Consider the following 11,262-nt stretch of genomic DNA (forward strand, 5'->3'; position numbering starts at 1 on the left):
GAGAGAGAGAGAGAAGTAATTTCTATTCTGCCCTGGAGATAGGCAAAGAATTGTTTTGTTTTTGTTTTTGTTTTGAGACAGGGTCTCCCTGTAGCCCCAGCTGACTGAAACTCTTTATGTAGACCAAGCTGGCCTTGATCTCACAGAGATCTACTTGCCTCTGCCTCCTGAGTGCTGGGATTAAAGGTATGGAAAACCATACCTGGCCACAAAGTATTATCTAAGGAACTATTACTAAGAAAAATCTATACATATTAGACAAGAAAGGAGAGAGAATGGGACATATGTGATTGTAGGCAGACTAAATAAAGAACATGTATAAAGGCAAGAAGGCATGAAGGAATGCACTGTCATGTTTGTTACAGCAATTGTCTAGATGGGTTTTTTTTTATTTTATGTGTATGAATGTATTGCCTGCATGTGTATAAGCGCACCCGTATCGTGCAATGCCCTCAGAGGTCAGAAGAAGGCATCCGATCCCCTGGAACTGGAGTTATGGATAACTGTTAACTGCCATGTGGGTGCTAGGAATCAAAACCAGGTCTTCTGCAAGAACAGCCAGTGCTCTTAACCAGCCCCCTAGACAGTTATTTATAACAGAAGGGGGTGTGCTCCTAGAAACCATTAATAGTTATTGTAGGTACAAAGAAAAATTTCCTTTCACCTTCTGAAGGTTCAATGGAATGAACATTAACAATAAAAAGATTAAGGGGGGTGCTGGAGAGATGGCTCAGCAGTTAAGAGGCACTGGCTGCTCTTGCAGATGACCCAGATTTGGTATCCAGCACCAACATGGTGACTAACAACTGTCTGTAAGTTCAGTTCGAGGGGATCTGATGCCTTTTGCTGGCCTCTACAGGCATTGCATGACATAGGTGCACATGCGCACGCGTGCTCGCGCGTGCACACACAAAACATTCATACATATAAAATATAAATAAAATTAAGCTATATGCAGTGGCACACACCTTTAATCCTAGCATTTAAAATGCAGAGGCAGGCTATCTCTGTGAGACTGAGATCAACAAGTTCCAGGCCAACTGGGGCTACAGGAAGACCCTGTCTCAAAACACAGAATAAAGAAATAATGGCGCCAAGCGTGGTGGTGCATGCGTTTAATCCCAGTACTTGGGAGGCAGAGGCAGGCGAATCTTTGTGAGTTCAAGGCCAGCCTGGTCTACATAGTGAGTTCCAGGACAGCTGGGGCTACAGGGAGACCCTGTCTCAAAAAGACAAAAAATAAATAAAGGAAGAAAGGAAGGAATAAATAAATAAAGAATAAAAGACATAAAATTTTAATATACCAAGGGGGAAAAAAAATCACAGCACGGCAGGAAAAAAATTCACAGAAGTGTGATTAATCACTAGTTCAACATGACTGAGAAACTTATGTACTATTGTTTTTAAAACGGGAGAAAGATAGCATGGAATGTCAGGAGATTAGCAAATTAAAAAAAAATTTTTGTTCTTTTTGAGACAGGGTCTCCCTGTAACCCCAGCTGGCCTGGAACTCACTACATAGACCAGGCTGGTTTTTAACTCAAAGAGACCCACCTGCCTCTGCCTCCTGAGTGCTGGGATTAAAGGCATGTACCACCACACCCAGCTACAAAAACTTTATTTTTTTTATTTTATGTGTGTGAGTGTATTGCCTGCATGTATGTAAGTGCACTTGTATCATGCAATGCCTGTGGAGGTCAGAAGAGGGTGTCAGAGCTCCTGAAACTGGAATTATGGACAGTTGTTAGCTGTCATGTGGGTGCTGAATTGAACCCAAGTCCTCTGCAAGAGTAGTTAGTGTTGAGCCATTTCTCCAGCTCCATAGCAAAATATGTTTAGGGGCACTTAATGTTATTAGACAACATATAATATCCTGGGACAAAGTCTGTTGGGCCTGCAGGACAATGGGTTGTAAGTATTCTTTATGGGACCCAAATAAAGGACAATGGGGTGAGTCAAAAGTCTGTCTAGGTGTGCTGACAGATTTCAGTCTTTCTTCTTACTATGCATTTAGTCTTCCCTGGCTAATAAAATTTCACTAAGAGACTGAAAGCAATTGTCTTCCTCTTTCAGTGGATTCAGTCAGGTAGATAAGGAATTTTGCAGAAAGCCTCTACCTCCGCTGGAAAAGAACAACAAGACAAAGCCAAAGGGAATTTGATTCTGAGGAAGATTGCTCGGCCTTCATAATGACAAGGAAGCACCTATCTCTAAAGTATTATTTTCTGATCCCCAATAGAACATTAGTTCAATGTGAGTTACAAGAAAGGAAAAATATCTCCAAGATAAATATGATAAAGTTAGAACACAAATTTTTATATACAGTTCAAAAACATGTTAGTTTGTATAAGTAATGCATGCACCTGGTCAAAGTTTAAAAGTTACAAAAAGGAGTGCTGGGATTAAAGGTGTGGTGGCACCTTTAATCTCAGCACCCGGGAGGCAGAGGCAGGCGGATCTCTGTGAGTTCGAGGCCAGCTTGGTCTCCATAGTGAATCCAGGCCAGCTAGGGCTACAGGAAGACCCTGCCTCAAAAAGAAAAAAAAAGTTACAAAAAGAAACACAGCAAAACATAAGGTTCCCTCCTCCATTTCTTGCTTACTTTTGCTTACTTAGTTCTCCTCAGAAGGTCTTCAGCTGGTGGTTTTTATTTTTTTTATTTTTTTTATTTAGCTGTGCTGGAAATTGAATGCATGTGCAATCACTCTAACATTGAATAACAAACTTTTGTTTTTTAGAAAGAATCTCCCTTTAGCCCCAGTTGACCGGGAACTTGCTATGTAGACCAGGCTGGCCTCAATCTCACAGAGGCCAGCCTGGTCTTGCTCTGCCTCCCTAAGTGCTGGAATTAAAGGCATGTACCCAGCTACTTTTTATTTTGTCAGGGTCTCATCCAGTTGCCCAGGCCAGCCTTTAACCTAAGATCTTCCTCCCTCAGCTTCCTGAGTAGCTGGAATTATAGGCCTGCCCGACCAGGCCCAGTCAGCTGGTTTATTATTATAAATATTTTAATTTTATGTGCATGAGTATTTTGCCTGATGTAAGTGCAAGGTGTGCATGCAATGCCTGCAGAATCCAGGAGAGAGAGGGGATCTTTTGGAATTGGAGTTACAGATGGTGGTAAGCCATCCTGTGGGTGCTGGGAACCGAACCCAGCAAGTGCTCTTAACCACTGAGCCATCTCTCCATCCTGCTTTTTATTTTATTTTTTGAGACAGGGTATCTTGTATCTTACTTAGGCTGCCTCAGACTTACTATGTAACTGAAGATGAGCTTGACTTCTGATATTCTTGCCTCTACCTCCCAAGTGCTAAGATCACATGTCTTTATTTCTCATGTTTATTTACATATTTCTGCTTCAAGTCAACTATATATGGTATTTTCTTTTGGTTCATGGGGATTAAAACCAGGGCCATATGCATGCCAGGCAAATGCTCTGCTAGCTGAGCTATATCTTCTGCCCTATAGTTTTATTTCTAGCATTTTTATATCCTTATGTTATTAACATGTTTTTTTATTACATTTATTTATATGTACTTGCATATGTCTGTGTGTGCATGCAAGTGCCATGGTGTGCATGTAGAGGTCAGAAAACAACATTAGTTCTCACATTCCATCATGTAGGTCCTGGGAATCAAACTCAGGTCATCAGGCTTGGCAACAAGCACCTTTACCCACTGAACCCTCTTGCCAGCCTTTATATCCTTATGTTATTGATGGCTCCTAGTATCTTACACTATTTTTTTTATGTTCACTATCAGTCTACATGGAATTAATTTTAGTGAAGGGAATGTTGTAGGGACCCAATATTTTCCGTTAAATTTCTATTCAGTTCTAACACCATTCATGTAATGAATGCTTCCACTGATCTAAAACCACACCTTTATCAATACAAAACTTCTATATGTATTTAGGTCTAGTCTATTCAGTTCTAACACCATTCATGTAGATCCACTGATCTAATAGCATGTCTTTACCAACAAAGAATTTTTTAAAATTGTATTATTTTTATTTTATGTGTATGCGTGTATTGCCTGCATGTAGGTAAGAGCACCCATGTTGTGCAATGCCCACGGAGGTCAGAAGAGGCTGTCAGATCCCCTGGGACTAGAGTTAGGGACAGTTGTTAGCTGCTATGTGGGTGCTGGGATTTGAGCCCAGGTTTTCTGCAAGAACAACCAGTGTTCTTAACCACTGAGACATCTCTCCAGCCCCAGAATTTCTCTATATGTTGAAATTGATCACTGGACTTTCTATTCAATTTGCCTATTTACAAGGCAATACTCTACTGTTTTAATTATTATATCTTGGTAATAATTTTAATAATCTTGAGTTAGCTTTTATTCATTACTTTTTTCAGAAATTTCACTTTATTTATTGTTCCATGTTAACTTTTAGCTTATTTTATTTTTCAAAAAAAATTTTATGCCAGGCATGGTGGCACATGCCTTTAGTCCCTGCACTTGGGAGGCAGAGGCAGGCAGATCTCTGTGAGTTCAAGGGCAGCCTGGTCTCCATAGTGAATCCAGGCAAGCTGGGGCTACAGGGAGACCCTGTCTCAAAATGACCAAAAAAAATTATCTATAAAAAAATTTTTATGTGTATGAGTGTATTGCATGTAGGCAGGTGTGCCACTTGTGTTGTGCAATGCCTGAGGTCAGAAGAGAGCGCTTGATACCCTGGAACTGGAGTTACAGATGGTTAGCTACTGTGTGGGTGCTGGGAATCGAACTGGGGTCCTCTCCAAGAGCAACCAGTGCTCTTAACCCCTGAGCCATCTCTCCAGCCCCTTGTTTTATTTTTTTTTAATTTTTTTTTGTGGGTGCAGTGAACTTTATTGATGGTATTCAAGAGAGTAGGGTGCCCTAAGCCCCTCCCCTTCTTCTGGGGGTTCTAGGATAGAAATTGTGAAGGGAGATAGTGTGTTGGGGGCTGAGTTTGGGGAAGGAACCCCCAGCCCAGGGCCTCTCTCTTACTCTTGGTGGAGTGAGTGGTTCAGGGCTTCTTTCCCCTTGGAGACCATGTGGACCATGAGGTCCACCAGCCTGTTGCTGTAGACAAATTCGTTGTTGTACCAGGAAATGGGCTTACAAAGTGCTCATTGAGGGTAATGTCAGAGCTAGCTTCAAAGATAGAAGAGTCAGTATCACTGTTTAAGTCGCAGGAGACAACCTGGTCCTCAGCATAGCTCAGGACGCCCTTTAGGGGGCCCTCAGATGCCTACTTCACCACCTTCTTGATGTCATCATATTTAGCAGCTTTCTTCAGCTGGCAAGTCAGATCCAGACAGCCATATTGGGAGTAAGAACACAGAAGGCCATGCCAGTGGATTTCCCATTCAGTTCTGGGATGATCTTGCCCATAGCCTTGGCAGCCCCAGTGAATGGAGAGATGATGTTCTGGGCAGCCCCACGTCCTTCATGCCACAGTTTTCCGGAGGGGCCATCCACAGTCTTCTGGGTATCTGTAACAGCATGAATTGTGGTCATGAGTCCGTCAATGATGACAAACTTGTCATAGGTGACCTTGGCTAGGGGTCTAAGCACTTGGTGGTGCAGGGGGCATTTCTGACAATGTTGGAGTTGTCATATTTTTCGTGGTTCATGCCCATAACAAACATGGGGGCATCAGCAGAAGGGGCAGAGATGATGACCCTTTTGGCTCCACCCTTCAAGTGGAAGTGAGCCCTGGCCTTCTCCATGGTACTGAAGACCCCAGTAGACTCCACAACATACTCGGCACCAACATCACCCCATTTGATGTTGGCCAGGATCTTGCTCCTGGAAGATAGAGATGACCTTCGCATTGATGATAAGTTTTCCATTCTCAGTCTTCAATGAAAGGGTCATTGATGGCAACAATGTCCACTTTGCCAGAGGTGAAGGCAGCCCTGGTAACCAGGCGCCCAATATGGCCAAATCCGTTCACTCCGACCTTCACCATGGTGTCTCAGGGACGAGGCTGGCACTGCGCTAGAAGATGTGGCTGTCTCAAGAACGGGGAGGAGCAGAGAGCCTTGTTTTATTTTTTTAAAAATAATATTTTTATGTGTATGAGTGTATTCCGAGCATGTAAGTGCACCCATGTTGTTCAGTGCCTACAGTGGTCAGAAGAGGGTGTCAGATCCACTGGAACTGGAGTTACAGATGGTTGTTAGCCACTATGTGGGTGCTAGGACTCAAACCTGGGCCTTCTGCAAAAGCAGCCACTACTCTTAACCACTGAGCCATTTCACCAGCCCCTAGTTTGTTTTATTTTAAACTCCTGATATTTTGAAATTAAGGTCACATAAAACTTACAATAATTTTGAAAAATTGATATCGTATATATATTTTTTAAAATATTATTTTTATTTTATGTGTATGAGTGTATTGCCTGCATGTATGTGAGTGTACCCGTGTTGTGCAAAAGAGGGCATTAACTGGAGTTAAGGACGGTTCATAGCTGCCATGTGGGTGCTGAGAACTGAACCCAGGTCCTCTGCAAGAGCAGTCAGTACTCTTAACCAGTGAGCCATCTCTCCAGCCCCATATTCTCTTTACCTAAGAACACAATGTTCCTTTCTAGTTCTTAAAGTTTTCAGTAACATTTTAAATTTTCATTCAGAAAGATCTTGCATTGGGAGCTGGGCATGGTGGCACACACCTTTAATCCCAGCACTCTGGAGGAAGAGGCAGATAGATCTTTGTAAGTTCAAGATCAGTCTGGTCTACGTAGTGAATACCAGGTCAGCTGTGGCTATAGGGAGACTCTGTCTCAAAAAGATAAAAAAATTTTTTTTTAATTATTTTATGTGCATGAGTGTATTGCCTACATGTATATTAGTGTACCTGTGTCATGCAATGCCCACAGAGGTCAGAAGAGGGCGTCAGATTCCCCTGGAACTGGAGTTACAGATGGTTAGCTGCCATGCAGGTGCTGGGAATTGAACTCTGGTCCTGTGCAAGAGCAGCCAGTGCTCTTAATCACTGAGCCATTTCTCCAGCCCCATGTTTTGCTATTTTATGGTTTTTGCCAATTGTTTTCTTCTATCTTATCTTTGTTTGTCTGTATAATGGATAGTTCTACATTAGTTTTCCCCTACTTTGCTAAAGTCTATTTTATTTATTTATTTATTGAGGTGGGAGCTCATGTATCTTAGGCTGGTCTCAAGCTATACACTGAGAATGACTTTAAACTTCTGATCCTCCTGTGTCCATCTCCCCGGTGCTTGGATTAGAGGCATGCACCACCATGCCTGGTTTATGCAGTGCTGGGGATTGAACCCAGGACTTCCTGTGTGCTAGACAAGCACTCCTCCAATTGAATTATACCCCTAGTCTCAAAGTCTAGTATTGAGGCAAGCAAGCACTGAGAATAGTTTAGCAACCTGGGACTCCACTTGGTTTGGGCTATACATACACATCCTTCTCTAAACAATGGAATAAATTTCTCCTCTTAAGACCATCAAACTTGGGTACACAAGGTCAAAGACCTTCCAGCCTGAACTAGTTTTGGGTACATGTGCAGTAATGCAAACTGTTTTCAAGGTTAACTTTTAGCAAGGCTGGAGAGAGGGCTCAATGGTTGAGAGTGAACTGGCTCAGCAAACTTACCTAAGTTACTCCATTTTGTTCAGAGCCATTTTAGCAGCAACTTTGCTCCACACCAAAAGGAAAAGGGGGGCAACCTTGGGTCTTGGGAAATTGTCCTAGCCATGAACCATGGAATGTGCTAATTCCAGATAATTTTACTTCTGGCTAACAGCTTGTTTGTGCTTCTGTAACTCGCTTGCTATTTTAGGTCACTCTGGCACAAAGTATAAGACCACACTGTTACTGTATGACCACCTGGTAACTGCTGATTCCAGCTTTCTTACTATACTTGTTATGGCTAGGAAGTTGACTAATTTTAAAATTACGAAGTTGATTGCCAAGTTATATGACTGTATCACTTGTCTGTATAATGATTGGTTGATTAATAGCTTCAAAGTCCTGTTATGTTGTACAAACCTGATTGGTTCACAAGTGTCCTGTTTGAATAATATTTCTGTAATCCTATAAAAACTCTGACTCGACAATCATCAGGGCTGCGTCTACTCCCAAGATAGACAGCCCGGCCGGTTGAAACAATAAACATTTACCTTGCCACTTTTCTTAAAGTGGTGCTGATTTTTTTTTTTTTTTTTTTTTTTTTTTTTTTTTTTTAAACAGCGAGTACTCTTGCAGAGGACCCAAGTTCAGTTTCTGGCACCTATGTCAGATGGCTCACAACTGCCTATAACTACCTCCAGGGGATATGATGCCCTCTTCTGGACTTCCGGCACCTGCTTATGTGTACACACATATACACATACTTTTTTAGGAAGTTAATTTTTAGGAAAGAATCCCTTATTTACTATTGTATGCCTGTGTCTTCCAAGTGCTGGGGTTAAAGGTGTGCTCCACCATGTCCAGCTTCTCAGTTCTCTTTTACTTTTTATTTTGAGGCAGGGTCTAAGTTGCCTTGGCTGATCATGGCCTAGCTCTGTAGCCCAGGCAGCTAGCCAGGACTTTAACTCATGATTCTCCTCTCCCAATCTTCCTAGTAGCCAGGATAACAAGATTGCACTACCAGGCCTCAGCTTGTTTGCATTTTTTAAGATATTTGTGTGTGTCTGTGTGAGTACATGTACATGTGTGTGAAGGTGCATGTGCCTGTGTGGGTGCAGAGGCCAGAAGGGCATCACACAGGTTATCTTCCTCTATCAGTCTCTTCCTATTCCATTGAGGCAGGGTCACACCCTGAAGCCAGGGTTCACATTTTGGCTAGGCTGGAAGCTAGCAATCCCTAATCATTCTTCTGTCTTTGCTTCCTTTGGGATTACATGTATTTTCAGGGACACCTGGCTTGTTACACGGGTTCTAGGATCCAAACTCCAGGCCCCATGATGCAGAGCAAGCACTAAGCCATCTCTCCAGCTTTTTCTCCGGCCCCCAAGATGTACTTTTTTTTTTTTTTAACTTTTTTTTTTATTATTATTACATGTGTATGAGTGTATTGCCTGCATGTAGGTAACTGCACCTGTGTTGTGCAATGCCCTCAGAGGTCAGAAGAGGCTTCGGATCCCCTGGGACTGGAGTTACGGACAGTTGTTAGCTGCCATGTGGACGCTGGGATTCGAACCTGGGTCTTCGGTAAGAACAACCAGTGTTCTTAACCGCTGAGCCATCTCTCCAGCCCCGATGTACTTATTTTTGTTATGTGTGATTTGCCTACATGTATGTACATACATCATATACAAGCCTAATGCCCACAGAGTCCAGAAAAGGGTGTCAGATCCCCCAGAACTGGAGTTACAGAGGGTTATGGGTTATGAGCTGACATGTGGGTGCTGAGAACCAAATCCAGGTCACTTGCAAGAGCAGCTGAACTCATGAGCCATTTCTCCAGACTCTTTTTGTGTTGTTTTTGTTTTTTAAACAGAGTCTTACTATGTAGCCCTGACAGGCCTGGAACTATGTAAAGAACAGGCTGACTTTAATCTTGTAGTGATACTCCTGCCTCTGCATCCCAAATACTAGGATTACAGACTTGAGCCACCATATCACACCTGACTCCTATCTACATTTTTTGTTGTTGTTGTTGTTTTGTCTTTTTGAGACAGGGTCTCCCTGTAGCCCCAGCTGTCCTGGAACTCACTATGTAGACCAGGCTGGCCTTGAACTCACAGAGATCCACCTGCCTCTGTCTCCCAAGTGCTGGGATTGAAGGCATGCTCCACCATGCCCGGCCTATCTACATTTAAAACAGATTCTATCATAGCTTTTGAGAGCATCTGCCCACCAAACTAGAGCTTTTCCTACTTCTGACAGGTAGGATTCTGTTTTCCCAGATATTAGTCCTCCAGCTCTTCTTTCTTCCAGGCCTTCTGCAGGTAAGTTTTCCTTTTCTCAACCCTCAGATAGTCTTCCCTATTTTCAAGATGGCCGGATTTCTCAAAATAGCTTCCCCTGATAATTTTTCTGTCATATCCTGTTCTTGTTTTTTACAGCACCTATCTTGATTTAGAATTATATTTCCTTAGTGTTGTCTACGTATGTAAACAATGGTTCCACAAAGACATGGAACATATCTGTTTTGTTTACCACTGTGTTTAATCTTATGTGCTGTGGTAATTTGAATGCCTTCCATAGGTTCCAGGTATTTGAACACATTGTCCCAGCTGGTGGCACTGTTTGGGAGGTTTATGTGTGGCCTTTGTGCTGGATAGCTTTTTTTTTTTTTTGAGACAGGATCTCCCTGTAGCCCCAGCTGGCCTGGAACTCACTATGTAGACTAGGCTGATCTCAAATTTACAGATATCTGCCTCTGCCTTTGGAGTGGTGGGATTAAAGGCATGTGCCACTATGCCCAGCTTGTGCTGGATAGCTTTAGTTGTCAACTTGACACACCTGGGTAGAGGCAACCTCAATTGGGGAATTTCCTCCATTGGATTGGCCTGTGGCCATGTCTGTGGGGTATTTTCTTGATTTTTGAGTGATGTGAGAGGGCCCAGCCCACTGTGGGTGGTGCCACCCCTAGGTAGGTTGGGTTTTTTTTTTTTAGTCTTTTTGAGACAGCATCTTCCTGTAGCTCCTGCTGGCCTGGAACTCACTAGGTGGAACACCTGCCTCTGCCTCCCTAGTGTTGGGATTAAAGGCATCCGCCACCATGCCCAGCCATGATAGACTCTTATTCCTCTGGAACTATAAGTCACACTCTTCCTTTTAGAAGTTGCCTTGGTTATGTTTTTAAAAAAATTTACAGGCCGGGCGTGGTGGTGCATGCCTTTAATCCCAGCACTAAGGAGGCAGAGGCAGGCAGATCTCTGCGAATTCAAGGTCAGCCTGGTCTACATAGTGAGTTTCAGGCCAGCTGGGACTACAGGGAGACCTTGTCTCAAAAAGACAAAAAAAAATTACTTTTAATGTGCATATATTGCCTTCATGTGTGTAAGTGCACTATGTAGTGCAATGCCCATGGAGGTCAGAAGAGGGTGTCAGATCTCCTGGAACTGGAGGTATGGATAGTTGTTACCTGCCATGTGGGTGCTGGGAATCGAATCTGGGTCCTCTGCAAGAGCAGCCAGTGCTCTTAACCACTGAGCCATCTCTCCAGCCCCATTTTTTAAAAATGATTTATTTAGCCGGGTGTGGTGACGCACGCCTTTAATCCCAGCACTCAGGAGGCAGAGGCAGGCAGGTCATTTTAAGTTCAAGGGCAGCCTGGTCTACATAGTGAGTTCAGGTCAGCTGGGACTAC

General features: G+C 43.0%; 1 protein-coding gene and 1 pseudogene across 1 annotated transcript in view; both read right to left on the reverse strand.

Annotated features, from left to right (window-relative positions):
* Positions 1-11,262, reverse strand: part of Ufc1 (ubiquitin-fold modifier conjugating enzyme 1) — a 26,446-nt gene that overhangs the window by 11,929 nt on the left and 3,255 nt on the right. The window lies entirely within an intron of this gene.
* LOC108491543 overlaps positions 4,973-11,262 on the reverse strand; it is a 9,607-nt pseudogene continuing 3,317 nt past the window's right edge.

The sequence above is a fragment of the Nannospalax galili genome, unplaced genomic scaffold (assembly GCF_000622305.1).
Source record: "Nannospalax galili isolate Female #2095 unplaced genomic scaffold, S.galili_v1.0 scaffold484, whole genome shotgun sequence".
NCBI classification, from domain to species: domain Eukaryota; kingdom Metazoa; phylum Chordata; class Mammalia; order Rodentia; family Spalacidae; genus Nannospalax; species Nannospalax galili.